Raw genomic sequence first — 8,118 nt, 5'->3', positions numbered from 1 at the left:
ATGAAATCCCATTTAGGTATAACAATCAAAAGTAACCAAATTTACTACTCAAATTATTTTTAAGTCCTTCAAATGCTTCATACTCAATGTGATCAATCATTTCTTACCCCTTACCAATTCATACCTTGACAAAACACACTACCACAAATCTAAACTCACAATGAAAAACTTGAATTTTGAATTCAATTATGTAACTCAATCCTTTTATCTATTGAAATTAGCTCATACATAGAAAATATTTACAAATTTGGACATCTTAGCTTATTATTGATCGCCTATCCATCGACCTTGTCATACCCTTTCTTAAAAATCCAATGGTACCCGTTACCAAATTCGAAACTATAAAAGAACTTATCACCACACTCGAGTCGAACTGTGTAGGTTTCTTTCTCAATTCTTACCCAATATATATATATACGTTTTTTTTTATCAATCTAATGAACGTGTGACACTATTACCATAACCAAAATGAAACAGATGAAATCACGTATCCTTGAACTAAATTCTCAACTCTCTAAAGATATATCTTTGTCCTTTATAATTATAGTAAATATCTATTTTCTCGATTGTCTCTTTCCAATGACTAAAATACTTCCCACTAATTCTTTTCCATTTATGACTCTAGCTTCTTTCAATTCTATTCAAGCGAAATTTTCAACACATCATACAACTTTTCATACAACCACATTGTTCATCAAATAGTGAAAAACCACAACCTTAGATGCTCGCAAGTCGTTATTACCATAAAAACTCGTTTAACCCTCAATTCTTATTTTATGATTTAGTCTCAATCGCAATCCATCACAAACTCCTATTACCATCATGCTTAGTTAGCTCTTGTTATCACCACGAAGTCAACTATTTCATCAATATGAATCCTTAAACCCAGTTATACCAATCCAATCCAAAGAACTAACCCACTTTTATCCGCACTTCCTTACTAAAACTCTTAATTGTCTTCACATAAGTATACTCTTTAGGACTTCCTTTACCCATATGCTTGTCATTCAATATTGATCCAATTTCTTAGACATTACGATGAAATCACCACTCATTTAAAAATTCATAAAATACATTTCACAATCTGAACATATCAATATCATACCAAAGATCCACTACTAAAAGCTTCCTTATAAATAATGTTTAACACATCCACCCGTACCAACAAGCTAGTTGGGTTCTCAAATATGAGTTCAACACCAAATCTTATCATATGAGCATGTATACCATAGATAACTCCTTAAGTAGTTAATATTTGCACTTAACAATCAACATGTCCGTTTTCATGTACCACTAGTAACACATCGTGAAAATTCATTACATCCACCACTAGAACATATCATATCTATTGAGAAGATCATTTCCAAATAGGTCACACACTTTATCCATCAAATAGCTATAAAATATTACCAGATTAGTTTTGTATCTAACCCAAGCTATATGTATTCTTTCGTAAGCAAGGTCAATATCAAAAGTAACACACTCCATAATTCTAACCAAGTACCCATCAGTACCATTGTAATAGTCGTATCATGACTTTCTTTGGTATACACTCAATCTGTGAAACCACAGAAGGGATTCTGACCTGAATTGGTGCAACATCATTTGCTAAGCAACCCATTAATGGTATGACAACTATATCAATTGTATTACACTATTTATTATCTAGTCAATTCTTCAAACATTTAACTTCTAATTGTTGAACCACTCCATATTTTGCTTATACCAGATAAGTACTATATTTATTATTATTATTTTACAATGATAACTAACCTTACTCAACTCTTTCAAATATGATCACGCATTCGTTTCATAAGTATATCATTTCCACCTTAATACCAGATCTAACATCAAACCAATACACGACATGCCAATGATTCACAAAAGGAACTACGCACGAGTCATCACATAAAAGAGAGGGAATGGAGTGAAGCGATAAGAATCAAATGGGACCAAGTACGCACAATAGAGATCCAAGAAGTGAAGATATTTCCTAAAAGTCACTACAGCCCCTCGAAGATAGGTACAGACGTCTCCGTACCGATCATCGAGACTTTATTTAGACTCGACTTGTACACACGTGAGACCTATAAACCTGGGGCTCTGATACCATTTTGTCACGACCCAAAAATGGGCGTGATGACACTCGTCTTATCCCACCAAGACAAGTCAGCCTAAAATTACAATAAAATGCGGAAAATTTATAAGTTACTTAAAAGTACCCCAAAACCTGATTGTCACGTGTACAACCCTCTAAAGTATTACAATTGATTCAAAAGAAAAACTCAAGTCTCTAATGAACTTGTTTCTAGAATAGAACAAGATCATAATTAAGGAGAAGAAAGTCTGCTGCGACGGAAACAGCTACCTGACAAATCTCCAAGAAGCCTCGGAAAAGAAGAGAATGACATGTACAACAAAAATCCAGGCTCATAACCTACAAAAATTTGTAGAAGCAAGGGGTGAGTACCAAACCACACGGTACTCAGCAAGTAAACGTCTAAACACAAGCTAAGGGGATGAAATACGGGTACTCCTACCACCCCCAACCGAACCTCCACAACTACAACATGCATTTAAATCAACCCAACCTAACAGCTCACAGTTTACATAGCACGTAGCTCAACAACAACACTTAGACAAATTACATATCCTCAACAACAACACTTCAACAAATTACATATCCTCAACAACAATACTTCAACAAATTACATATCCTCAACAACAATACTTCAACAAATTATATATCCTCAATAACAAGCTCAATATTGATCAATCACAAGTTCCGCAGAAAGGCAATCAGAAGATCAGCAAAACACGATATCAAGTTCACTAATGATAAGTATGTGCAATGCAATGGAATGCAATGTCAAGTATAATGATGCATGTCTTACCTAGTGATACACACCCGCTGTCTCTCAGTCCGGGACCCATGGGGGACATATCTGTCCATGCATCTGTCGCGGCGCACGACACGACCCTCGATAATAGTAACCATCGCGGCGCGCGATACGTCCCTCGAAATATAGTATCCATCGCGGCGCGCGATACGTCCCTCGAAATGGTACATCCTCTTAAGTACCCATTCTTTCTCAATGCACATAACACTTGTCACAACAAATGCCTCAGAATAATGCAGATGACAAGTTCACACATATAATGAGGAGATGACCATTTTCATAACATCACACAGTTCACAACCACACAAACATGAAGTTACATCAACAATGATTCAACAAGCCTTCAACCCTTTCTCAACACATCACACATAAACAATTAATCACATTGCCTTTTGTTATCCCCATTCTTTTCATCTTTAGAATTAATCAATGTGGACAAGTCAACCCATCACCAATCCCGTTACTCCCAACATATACCACAAGGAAATACATGCATTTCATACACTTAACAAGAGTTTAGAAATCCACTTGCCTCAATTTATCGAACAATCACTTCGGAACTTTAGCCTTCCCCCTTTGTTGCACTTCTAAATAAAATCCAGTCTATTTAAATAATTAAACACTATAAGGTTTCGAAGTTAACACACACATATTGCACGTGTCTAGACTAAACCAAAAAAAACTCACGCAAATTTATAATTAAATTCTTAAGTTTCAAGATTAGGATTAAATTTTAATTTCTTTTCAATATCATAAATCTTAGGACATTCACTTAATACCATATACCTAATACTTAATTTTATATATTAATATATCAAAACTTAAATGATAATATGAAAATTATTAAAAAGATCTCAAATTGATCCAAATTTATATCACCCATATTTGAACACCAAAATAAAGATATTTCATGAAATACTTTTATACGGAAGGCTTCTTGCATGTCTATTTACCTCCCTTTCCAATAATTGTTTCATGGTCATCAACAATTGGTCATAATTACTTAATGACTAAGGTGAAATTTATGCTAAATAACATATGCATACATGTACACAAAATTAAAAATTAGTTTCACATATTAGTGTAAATTATACACGTTTTAATCTAAAAATCTACTTCTAATTACATAAAAACTTAATAGAAAGGATGAAAATAATTACCTTGACGCCTTGAGATGAAAATATTGATTTTTCTCCTCCTTTTCCCTTTTCTTTTCTCCCTTTCTTTTCTTTTCTTCTCTGCGTTTTTTTTTTCTTTTTCAAATCGTTCTTTTTCTTTTCCTCATATAAGCCGTCACAGGCTTTAAAATGTTTAGGGCACTTTGCCCCTTTTCTTTTTATTTTATTTTATTTATTTAATTAATTAATTCCTTTCTATTTTTTTTTATATTTGTTTTTTAATTTTTTTTTAGCAATAAAATAATCTTTTATTAAATCTAAAATCATGTCACTCATTGTTACAAGTCATATAAATTATTTATAAAATCTACTGAAAAGGTTAATATAAAAATAATAGTTGGAATTTCTAAAACGACTAAGAGGGTCGTTACAAGTGCAATGTGGTTGTATACTGATGCTGCACTTGCTCTTATTTTTGTTGACTACAAGGCATCTTCCACCGGTTATTGACAAAGCTCGTATAGAAGATCAGTACCGTTTCTGATTCAAGAGTGAGCTAGTTCTTCCGGGCTGCCTTGAGTTCTCTTTTGTTTAAGTCCACTCTCTTCGGACTCAGGCTATTCATTAAGTTGTAATTTAGTTTTGGGGTTGTACCCCTTGTTCTTAGACTTGTCGTTAGTTGAGTTTTGGTACAATAACATTCAGGGTCTAGGGGTTGTATTTCCGCATTGTTTAGTTGTTTAGTCCCTAAATAAAACTGATTTTGTATCTTTAAATGCCTTAGTTTTTAGTTTAGTTGCTTGTTTTGATTGTAGTAGTAGTTCTCCCACTGTAGAGTTACTATGAGTGTCAATCACGACGATTTGGATCGTGACTTTTATTAACATGGCATGTATTTGACCTCCTCCTTTTATTTGTCAACTTTTTTGCCCATAATTTCATTTTTGAAATTGTTTTCTTCACATATCAGATCAATAAAATGGAAAATGATTGCAATATAAAGTTCGGGCTGCAACAGTTAGTGACTGAGAAATGGACAATTATGAGAAAAATATAAATGAGGAAAGTTAAACATTCTCAAAGTCATTTCAAAATTCAATAATTAAAACTTTATCTAGAAAAAATAGACTTGTCGCATTACGCTCTCTTGAAGTAGATGAATGTGTGGGGACTTGCAATATAAAGTTTTAAAAGGGCTATGTTTGGTAGCGGGATAAAAAATATAAGTTATTCATATATTAATTTTATATAACTATATGATATTGATAGTTAGATAGGAAACAAATTTTATACATATATATATATATACATACATATATATATATATATATATATATATATATATTCGCTTGACAATTTAGAAATTCATATAACTAATATATGTATAAGTTAGTGAGGAAATATATATAATATTTTATGCGGGAAGAAAATAAAATAATTAATACATGAATATTGACTATCCAATTCTTGCATAACTTACTTTTATAAATTGACTCTAATTAATTTTTACATTACTAATATTTGTTTTACTCTAACCATCAATCAAGCAATCTCTAATGGGTTTAATTAATTGTATTATGTACTTGCATCATTAGTTGCTGTGTTTTTTTTTAGTGAAATATTAACAACAGACAAGGTCAATTATACATGCATGAGATAGAAAGTTTGTTTTTACTTTATAATTCAAAAAATAATTATTTTGATACGGCCGCAAATCATCAACTGTTTTTGGTCAGTTAAATTGCTAAAGCTAATCTGTTGTGAAAGTTAATTTCACTCTCTTCCTGTGGTACTACTACATTTTTTGTTAATAAAGGACATTAATGAATATGGTCCAAAAAATAAAAAAATAATATAATAATAATAAAAATGAATATGGTCCAACACCACCTGTATATATGGTCTTTGGAAAAAGATGTTAGAATTAGAAAGTAAAATGCTTTCAGACAAAAGAAGGGGAACTCGAAAGCGATTACGTTCTTAAGGAGATTAGAGTCTAAGTCTTCTGGTTAAAAATAAAAAAATATTTATTTTTTCATCATAATTTTTATTGATTTTTTGTTATTTTTTAATATAGAGTACTATTATTTTGATCCGCGTTGACTTGATAATTTGTTAAGAATATTTTAATTACATATATATATTTTAATTACATATATATATTTTTATTAATCTTATTACTGATGGTTTGAATTTCTAAATTTGTCTATTACTTCTTCTATTCATTTTAATTTGTCTACTGTTCTAAAAAAAAACTTTTAATATATCAAGAAAAGATAATTATATTATTTTTCTCTATTTTACCCTCAACATTGATTACATATCTTCAAATCATTTCTCAAGACTTAAGACTATGCATTAAATTAATGTATATATAATAATAAAATACTCATAGTAGTCATTGAATATGTCAAGTCTAAAATGGATAAGTAAAATTAACGAAGATGGTATTACTTTATGTAGTTATTTAATACCCAAAATATAAAGTAAGAAATATGTCAAAATTTTCTCTTAATTTTATAAATTCAACAAGTAACTTTAAGGACCGAATAATATGAAACGAAAGAAAGTACAAAATTGAAGTATATTTCTGCATAATTAGCTGCTAACCACTTTATTAATGATACAAATTGTCGATGTTACATTTGTTATTGACAATGATAGATAAAGCATAAAGATTTTCAACAACCCACTACAAGCTAAGAGACATCAATAGAAACAAAAATCACTACATCCACTATTTCTTCATGAACTTAACATAATAAAGTTTAAAAAATTATAGCCACAAATATCACGAAATATTGAAGATTACAAGTTATAACTTTTCTAATTAAATTTTATACTAAGTTAGATTATGAGAAATAAAGTAAATATTATTTATGAATATGATAGTGCTCAATGACTTCTTTAAGAAACTAACTTTTGGTACATGTGGAAATAATCATGTAATCTTTGCTTTAAAGCTTGGTTTGAAGGTTCTAAAGTGTAGATAATAAGTAGATAAAACAACAATGGTATGGTAGATGCCTACCATATCTTCAACTAATTTGTTAGACAATTGTGTTTTCTTAAAGTAAGAGCTATCATTTTTACTCCCTCGTTTCATTTTACCTGACTCATATTAATTTAAAATATATATCTTTTAAAAAGTATTACTTTATTAATTGGGATAAATTAACATTGTTAGTTACGTTTTGAGAATTTAAATTCTAGTACTATTACTTTGCTATTTAATCATAAGGGTAGCACTAGAAGTAAATAATAGATTTCTCTTGATTTGCTAAATAGACAGGTAAATTAAAAAAATTCTATTTTTGTATAAAGCCAAATAATATGAAATGGAGAGAGTAGACTTCTTTTTCTTCTTCTTTCCTTAAGGGGTCATTTCGATAGAGCGTACAAGAATAATGCTAAATTTAATATATTAATAATGCTTGTATGTGTTATACTAAATATTAATTACACCAAGATTAATTTTTATACAATATTTAATTTGGTGTATTAAAAATATATGCATTGCATAATTTCTATTAAAAAATATTTATAAAAATATCCTCCACAAATATAATGAAAAGAATATGGAAAAAGATGATGACAATTTATTTCTTTAATCATACTAATGCAAACGTTAAAAATCCTGTTTCACCTGAACCCTCTATTCATTCAACAGAAGTCAGGGACTGATTGAATATAATGGGTTGCTACATTTCATGCAATTGGAAGAGCACGAGAAGGACAAACTACTGATTCTTACGTTACTATATATCATAAATTATCATTATATGAATTAGAAAAAAAAAATTAAAAAAGTGTACCTAATAAAACATTAATAATGTAGAAAATTAATACACATTATTTTTTCACATACATCTTATGAAATAACCCCATTTTTATGTTGGGGATAAGTAGGGGTATGTCAATGATGAAAACAGGTAATTCTCTCTCCGATCTGTATTATATGATACTTCTAGTTTTTATTTAATTCAACATAATATTACTTATATAATTAATTAAGAAGATATTAGTTTTTTTTATTTCAGCTTATTTAGATTAGTGAATTTTTACATACCTAAAAATTCATACTAAATTGATATTATTTT

This window comes from Solanum pennellii, chromosome 9, assembly GCF_001406875.1.
Source record: "Solanum pennellii chromosome 9, SPENNV200".
Classification (NCBI taxonomy): Eukaryota; Viridiplantae; Streptophyta; class Magnoliopsida; order Solanales; family Solanaceae; genus Solanum; species Solanum pennellii.
This window is presented reverse-complemented; position numbering follows the sequence as displayed.